At 41.8% G+C, this 9039-nt stretch overlaps 1 protein-coding gene across 5 annotated transcripts in view; it reads left to right on the top strand.

Moving 5' to 3' along the window:
* The window catches only part of LOC122884597 (potassium voltage-gated channel subfamily A member 2), a 30327-nt gene that overhangs the window by 15418 nt on the left and 5870 nt on the right, over positions 1–9039 (top strand). The window contains exons 1-2 of one of the 5 annotated variants that reach the window (XM_044214736.1): positions 5470–7081; positions 7679–8125. The gene's annotated coding sequence lies outside the window, so the exon portion shown is untranslated. Of the gene's footprint in view, positions 1–5469; positions 8126–9039 lie in introns of those variants that run through there. The other 4 variants (XM_044214728.1, XM_044214718.1, XM_044214731.1 and 1 more) reach the window with 4 other exon arrangements.

Genomic DNA, 9039 nt, shown 5'->3' with positions numbered 1-9039 from the left:
ATGATTTTAAATGTCAAACTTGGCAAAAACTGTTTTAGTAACATTTGATTTGTGTATACAAAGGCTAATTTCTTCTATAAATCGTCTGTGAGAACAGGCTCCACACACACACAAAAAAAAACACTTAAGGAAGGTAAACACAACATTTGAAGAAGAACAGAACGCTAGAGATGACTTAAACTAACATATAATATGACCGTCCACACAGGATAATTTTAAAGTGATGCAGTTTGGCATTCAGTTTCACAGATGTAACCTTTCGTCCACGTTCTTTGCTGAATGTTCAGTTTCACATGCAGAGCGACAGAGACCTCAGTCCTGCAGGCCAGATATAATACAGCCCAGCTCCAGGTGCTCTGCCTCAGAACTGCTGAGTGGCTTTGTTCCTTCTGGCTCCCCTTCTGGAATTTAAGTCCTCCTTCAATGTATTTTTAACCAGGGGAAATGAAAACGTGTTCACAAGTTACCCAGCACCGTTAATCATCTCCTGCAGAGCACGAGAGCAGTGTGTTCCTGCAGTTCAGCATGTCTTGTTCTGATTTGAGGAGAGGTAAGAATCACATTAGAGGTAAACTTGTTAGACTTAACAGGCTGATATATTGTGGAATCATTTCAATGTTGCTTTTACAGTATTTAGGTTAGAAGATCATATCAGTCATTTCTGTGTTTACTCATCTTATCAAGAATGCAGCTTATTACACAAGATTAATTACCAAGACATGATTCCATATTTATTCAAAATTCAGGATACTGTAATACCAGTAGTGGGGAAAAACACTCTTTTATACATTCTTTCAATAAACTCTTCTTGTCCCTTTGTTCCATTTAGAGCTGGGTGTCAAACTGCAGTACCAAAGTACCAAAAGCTGGCATTAAACTACACTAATCAATATTACTGTCTTAACAATGGATCAAATGACTTTGTGTAACGTGAACGGTTTCGCTCCTACTGACAAACCCACAGAGAATTGACCGTGCAAAGTTAGCAGCTAGCTGGTGAACATAATGGAGCATCTAGCAGCTAAAGAGCCAGATATTTACCTCAGAGGTTGGTGGAGAAAAAAAAAAAGCTAACAGGAGAGTGAATATCGGACTTAAATTCAATAGAGACACGACTGGAAATGAATACTAACGTTGCTCCGTGTCTGCTGGGTGTGTAAACAGGCAACTGTTTGCTAACATGTTTGCTATAACAATTTTATAAGCTGATGCTATGTCTGTGGTGTGTTTTCACTTTGTTCCCTCTCTGCCAAGTGACCCAAACATCAATGCAGCTTTAAAAGTTTGATCATATTTGTAATCTTGTTTACTTTCTTTGATTAGATAGTTCTTGATTTAAATAAAAAAATTTGCCACTTTTAGACAATTGTACTTAGTTAAAGTTCTTGTACGGCTGTTTGCTGCTGTTAAATTTTTGTTTTAAAGTTATTTATTTATAGTTTATATTCCTCAAAAGAAGGTATGTAAGAGTATTGTTCTGGTATCTGTACTGAAACTGGGATATAGAATTCACACAAGTATCGAAAAATCAAAAATGTCACCCAGCCCTAGTTATGTAATAGCATAAAACTTACATCTCATTATAAAAGGGGAAAAAAGATTCAACATACAGAACGCAGCAGTAAGAAAATGATTTAAAGCAGGTTGCATACCTCTGACTTTAATATGTGTGTGCTAGTTTTAAAATGTGTCTTATATATATGTGTAATTGTCTCGCAGTCCCTGCGTCAATGTCTGTGTGTGTGCATTTAAATTAGCATGCTTGAGTGCGGCACAGCTGTAAGACGGTCACATCTGGTACGCCTGAATGCACTCTGCTGTGGGATCCTGGTCATTAGAAAACAGAAAGTACTGGAGAGAACGTACACCGAGTCAAAGGGTATACACTCACATATATGAGGTTGCATGTATGATACACAAATGCACACACAGACGCAGATAACCGCAAACAGTCAGCTGGTCTTCTCTAACACTGCCGCTCCAGGCAGACGTGAGGATGCGAGACCAGGATCGTGCTCAGTCGGTGGGGTGGGGTATAGAGGGGACCCTGGGCTTTCCCCTCCTCTCTCGTCTCCTCGCTGTCCTCATCATGCCAACTTCCACTACATGAGAGGAGTAATGCCTCACAGCAGCGTGCTACCTCTAATGATACCCAGCACGCCAACATGGGGATTGTCTGCCAGGAGAGGTGCCGCTTGTCATCCTTGAACTTTACCAGAGCTCATGTTCACGACGCATCGGTGAAGGGAAGAGGGAAGGCAGCGGTGCACTTATTGACAGCATTGCACATTTTTCTTCCTGCTCTGATGATATTTTTATGTGGTACAGTATTTGCCCTAAAACTGTAACTCAGTGCTGCCAAAAATAGAAATCATGAGACATATTGCCATTATTTCTCAGGGTGCCATTCATCCATCTGCTCTTTGGAGAACATGTAATGGCACTCTGGGGGCTATTCATAAAGTTCACTCTTCTGCATCAAGACTCAGTGTTCAGGGCTTTCAGTGAGAAAAAGGAAAGCCCAGAAAGCATGTCAGAGAAAGCATATACCCTTTCTCCCAGAGGGAAGACTACTGAAGCTAACTGAAACCAGTTTCATTGAGACAACTGTACCATGTGCTGGAAAACATGTTCCAGGTGAGGAGCTGTGAAACAAGGAGAATAATAATTCACATATTTTACACTTTTTCTGACCTCTAATTCATCCTTATATAATGCAGCTGACTGCAGGAAAATGAAAATTGCTTTGTCATCGTGCTCTAACTTTACCTGAAATATCCCAGCGGCACCAGAGACGCTGTGGGCGTGATGTCACCGCCCAGCCTCCTCCCACTGCTGCCCCTAGAGATGGTCTCCGTAGCAACCGAATGAGGCTGAGCAAAAGATTCACCCATCAACAGTGGCAATGCTGACTTTGGACAATTTATTTTTGATACTCTGGTGCTTTTAGCCACTTTCCAGGAGTCTGTATATCTTAACCTTGACAGACCAGATTAATATTAATGGGAAAAGTCAGATGTGTGATGTTGTGGTTATGAGGCCATGGCCCCTGGAACCTGTGCAGTCCTGGCTCCTCCCTCAGGTGTCCTGTGAGAGAGAGAACGGCTGCCGCGTCCAGCAGCAGCAGTGTCAACTGCAGATCACACTGCTGCCACGAGGCTGAGGCAAATATTTTGGCTCCTCTAGTCACTGGCAAACAAAAACCCGAGGATTGCATCATCACAGTGACAGAGTATAGCTGTCACTGTAAGTCCCATAATGCGCGTCTGTCCTGCAGCAAACAAACACTGCGACCTATTCTGTCTCAAACCTCGTAGAGCAGATCTGAATATGCTTCTAATGCCAAATGAGTTTGTGCACTTTCTAACACATGAAAAGGGAGCAGAACCAGGCTTTGCTAAAATATTCAGGGGTGGAACAATATGCTCCAATAAGTCACTGATGCATGCAATGCATAAAGTAAACCGCTTACCTTTTCTAGAGCCTCGCTGTGTATGTAAAAAGCTTATTGTCACAGACACACAATCAGTTTTATTTTTGTTCTCTCACCCTCATACAAATGTATCTTATTTCTAGTATGACCTTGGTGTAATATAACCAAGTGTTCCTGAAGCAAGCGCTTACCTTGACTTGAATTTCACTTACTCATACAGACACACTGTATAACGCAGCATAAGGGTATCCCTGCAACAGTAACACTGACTCACTCACTGACTGAGTCATAGTCCTTCCCTTCATCATCAGGATAGCTCACTGAATTGAATGAAGCCACAATTTTAATTTTTTTGGTGGTAGTTTTGCTGCTGTCTGTATAAATGACATATGAAGAAGCTGTATAGGAAAGTGTGCATGTGTGTTTGTTGCATGATGTAACATTTGACTTGCAGAACAGAAGCATGTGTCAATGCAGCACACAGACAGTCATCATGTGGAAAATGTCTACAGGTACCAACTAAACCTATAGGTTTAGATTATGCAGTTTTCTGTGAGCTGCAGCCTGGCAGTATACCGCAGTGGACCAGTGTCCTTGTGTCTCTCCTGGTGTCTGGCTCTTTTCCAGCATCTGTCCTCATCCTGCTGGGCCTCAATCTGATGAGCACGACTCTCTCCTTTCCCTCCCTTTTTTCTTCTCCACTCTCGCTTTGCACAATGCTCCCTCTTCGCTATCCCTCCCTTCTTCATCTCCACCTCTTTTTGTCTCTGCCTCAGATGTACTGTTAGCTGCAGGGGACATAGAAGGACACAAGGAGCTGCAGTGCTATATATTTGTGCACCTAAGCCACTCTTTTTATGTATTGCCTCCACTTTCCGAGCCCGGTCCCGTAGTTGTATGTATAACCTGGCCTCTTTTGCAGGGCACCTCCATTTCTCTATCCTGAGCAGTGATACTGGAATGACTCATCTCCCAGAGGGTTAAATGAATTGAGTTTCACTGGGAAAAAGTGTTTAGCAGCAAGGTTGTGTGATTTGCTAGATAGTCTGAGGAGTGAAAAAAAATAACAAAAATATAAAATTGTCAAAATACATAGGATGAGATCATTTTACCGTAAGATTCTCATCAAATACAGTAAGAATTTTGCATGAGAGAATTTACTAATAAGAACCTATACACAGGAGAGTGTTGCATAATCATATCTAGAAGTAGAAAATCTGTTTTGATGCAGCAACAAATCCAAGAATGAACATGATATGCAGAGCTCATCTGTTCCATCTTATTGCATTATGTTGGCCAGATAACTTGCAGGAAGAGCAGACTCCTGAAGTTGAATCATGTTGGAATTTGGACCTTTTTAGTTTGCAGCCTTTTTCATACTGTGTGTGTGTGTGTGTGTTGGAAACCTGTGGCTGCTGCAATGCAGTATCAAGGAGCAGGTACAATAGACCTCCAGTGTTCATAAAAAGAGCACAGCACTCCAGGGACTATAGGCTAAACAGCACTGATACGTGCTATTGATAAACATACATATGAGTCAGTCTGTTTTAGGTACAGCTAATTTTGTAGTGATTTTAAAGCCATCAAATATATTAGTCATTTGCCCACTACTTGTCCGCTACATGTCCTTGGTAGGGCTGAGAGTTGAAACCAGCAAACCACCTCCAGACAATGATACTCACAACTCTCCTGCTACTATAGCAAACATCGCAGCAACACAGCATATTTTGGCAAACTAGAAAGTAAGCTGAATGTCCGTGGGCAAGTCATTTAACGTTACCTGACACACAAATCATGGCTGTAATAGTGTTGTGTGGCCCGGTCTGAGCCACTTTGTTTATTTCCCATTTACAGAGCCAGGGCTGTGTACAAACACCAGATTTTTTTTTTCAGCGCACACAACGAATGGACAGCTAGCGTGTCGTGAGGAGATGTTCGCTGAATCTGACAAAATGACGTGTATTGGATTAGAATCGCATAGCCCACCTTTTAAGCTTCTTTTGTTAGATGAAAAAAAGGCTTTTGTAGAAAGCATTGCATGTATCACAAAGTAATAAAAAGGTATCACCTGTGTTGTCTAATTAAGCTAGCATAGCATAGCGGTTTCAAATTACAGCATAATTTAGGTGTATTTAGGGTATAACGGTTTGTTTACTGTCTAATAAAGAACATATTATTTCTAGATTCGGTCTAATTTGATACAAAGTACAGTTTATTACATCTTATTAGTGTACTGTAAAATAATGTGTGAACGAAACATTTTCTGTTGAATGTAAACTTGAGAAGTCTGACTGCACTAAAACTAGAGAGATTATTTACTGGTGAAAATCAGCTGGTTTAGCTGAAGTCAAGCAACTTTATGTTTGATTAACGCAAGAAATTTGCATCCTTCTCATTGCATATGATTAGATGACAATAAACCTAAATCTTGTTATCCTTAAAATGCATAAAACAGCAGAGTAAAGAAATGACCTGCCATTAAACTCCAGGCTCAGTAATAATGACCCTTCATTTACTCAGTCCTTGAGTTCATTTTCTCTGCTCACTGTTCCTGCGCCAAAACATGTGATGGAGATGAGGCCCTGAAATCAATACCTCTTGGAAACAAATTCATCGTTGACACCCTCATCTGCCAACTCGCACATCCCACCCATTTTCACGTCCCCATTCCTAATCCATGATTAAAACACGCACAGCATTTAGATTGCTGGGACCCTTCGCTTTTAATTAAAGCAAGCCTGCTAATGCAAAGTGAACCAAGCTTTAGAGCCTGCATTAACAGTCTTTGTAATGGGCCCCCGGCTCATAAATAATGGCTGTGCTGTCATGAGGAACCTGGGAAAGCCATTAAGAGATAGTGAGAGGTATCAGCATGTGTGGCAGCAGGCAGGCAGACAGACAGAGGGGACGAGGCCGGGCGCTGTGATGGTTACAGGTCTGCCAGGAGTAACCTTGGCAAAGCAGAGGCCTCTACACCCCCGTTTCCCCGTTCACTTTCTCCCCATCACAACCAAGGCATTCCTGCTGACCTTTGGCTTCTCTGGAGGTCATTTCTGGCCACGGTGCTTTCAGCTTTCCCAGCTCCAGAATTTACTATTGATCCGTTTGTTTTTCGTTCTGAATATAGCAGGGCACAATGATGGCGGTTTTGCTCTATTTTAGTCACCCTCCTATCCATTATTAATGAAGCTTGTTGCCAGGAAAGCTTACAAACATAACTTCTGTAACAAGAATTACAAGGCAGAAAGTGACTTTATGATATGCTGTTGCATAAAGCTCAGAAAAGACACTTGAATAAGACAGATGTCCCCTCAAACATGCAAGTACTGTCACAGTAATGCCATCAGTTACTGTACTTAAAATAGTTCTCATGTTAAGGTCAGTCAACCTTACTGTATAATAGTCTAATCTTGCTAAAATAAAATAAGATATGCAAAACAGGATGCACTAAATGCTAATTTGCCTATAATTTTGGCATTGCAGTTTAAAAAAAAAAATGAAACCAACTGACCAACAGCAGTGCAGCTGAACAATGCTGGAGATGTGTACCCCTTTAAATTGCCCACACTGCAGATAAGGTAAGGAGTGGTAAGCTACAGTGCGGATGGAGAGCGCGTTTTTTCGCCCTTGCCTTCTTCGTGTCTCTTGGTATGCATAGCAATGCCCGAATGCAGGTTTGACTAAGCTTTATAGACCAGCCCAGCGGCCACTGACATATTTCACCCATAAATGTTTCTTTCATCTGAGAAACAAGTCTCTCACCTCCTGCCGAGCTGAGACCATGCAGGACAAGTAACGGCTGCTTTACATTTATCTGGGTGTGTGTGTGGGGGGGGTCTCGCTCAGTCTAATTGCATAATCTTGGAGCCCACTATGGAGGGCGATTCTTTCATGCATGTCGTGTCAAGTCAGTGTCTGAAGACGCTGCTCATGTAGGCTATTAGGAGACTCACAGAAGTGTCTCTGTGCAGTAAGCGTTGGGACGCACTTGACTCATGGCTTGGATGTTGTCTTATGTGGCGGGTGCACGCCTTAATAAGAAATAAAAATGTAGTTTGGCTGGGTGACGCATGAATAGGTTAAATTTTCTGAGCGGCAGATTTATTCTCACACTGAAATGAAAAGAGGAGTCATTATTGATGCATATATCCCAGAACGCGTCTAATTATTAAATCTTGTTAATAAGATTATCTTTTTTTAAGCTCTCTCCTCTCCTCCACGCCTTGCTTGTTTCTCCCTTTGCAGATGTTGCCTCTCTGAGCACCATTTACCTTTGCGGCTGTCTGCAGCCACAGCTCGTCACATTGTCACACTGGCGTGTAGGGGAACAGTGGAGGCAGATCATTCTGCTGATCCCAGCACCTTTGGTTATTTAGGGAAGAACCAGCAGCTCCTTGATCGGTTCCCTCCTCCCTTTTTGCCAATCGCCATCCCGCGACAGCCTACCCGGAGGAAAGGAGTCGGGGAGGGGAAAGCGAGGACACACCCGCACTTACTGTACCCGGTGTACACGCCGAGGATGCTGCAGACAACATTAGGTGAATATCATCGACTGCCCCAAATTGGATTTTTTTTTTTTTAACACGCTCTGAAGACAGAAGACCTGATTGTCGCAGCTGGTTATTGACCTTCTTGGTGTCAGTGTCCAGCAGGAGCATCACCTCACATCAGATATGAAAAATATGTCTGCAGGTATGTATGAAATCAAGATAAAGCAGCTTACGTTCACCTCCCCGATTTCGATTATATATATTTTAAAGCCTTGGCATTTTGTAGTTAATGATTTGCACTTCACTGAGAAACGTGGTAATATGGAATAAGCCTGCAATTTGTTGTATGTTCATGAGGATTTTATTTTGTAAAACTGTACTCCCACTCTGAGCGGAGATGATGCAGACAAGAGATAGAGTTTTTCTCTTGGAACCTATTTCCTTCTATGGATAAATTATTTATAGATGTTTCTGAATATTTCAGAGACAGGCACCATTTCAAGACTAAAATGCTCCAACAAAACTAAGCTGAAGTCAATTAATGTAAGGTGTCTGTATGTTTGTTTGGTACAGCACTAAGTCTTAAAAGCATCTCATACATTTGTGTTTAGACTGCAGTGGTTTTCTATGATATTGGAGACAGGATGCTGTCTGTATGAATTTGGTGCCTGCTGCATTGCCATATTCATGCATGGCTTCACTGCAAAAGGTAGTCCCATTCATTTCACTGGATACTGTCCATTGCAGCAGATCAGTGTCCTAATTTAAGAGCTTCTGTACGTTTTATATGCCACTTAGCCCCTGAGTTTACCTGCATTGAAGTGATTTATATGCAAGGTGGATGGTTTATTTGCATATTAATTTGCCCAAGTCAGGAGCAGGAGTGTCAGCCTTAAGTTTCCATGAGCGGATTCATTTTTGTATCGACTGCCTTCCCATGACAGTATAACTTTACATAACTCATATCAAATCTCATGACATTGTTTCAGAAGGTGGCTTCATTTTCATCTGTTTTCAGTTGTTTGCTCTTCAAGCTAAAGCAAATTCCTGACATCTCTGGATTAAATGGCAGAAGTATTGAGTGCTGAATCATGTCTCCGGTTTACCTGACCTTGT

This window comes from Siniperca chuatsi, linkage group LG2 (assembly GCF_020085105.1).
Source record: "Siniperca chuatsi isolate FFG_IHB_CAS linkage group LG2, ASM2008510v1, whole genome shotgun sequence".
Classification (NCBI taxonomy): domain Eukaryota; kingdom Metazoa; phylum Chordata; class Actinopteri; order Centrarchiformes; family Sinipercidae; genus Siniperca; species Siniperca chuatsi.
Note: the sequence above shows the minus strand (reverse complement) of the source record. Positions and strands in the feature narration are given on the sequence as shown.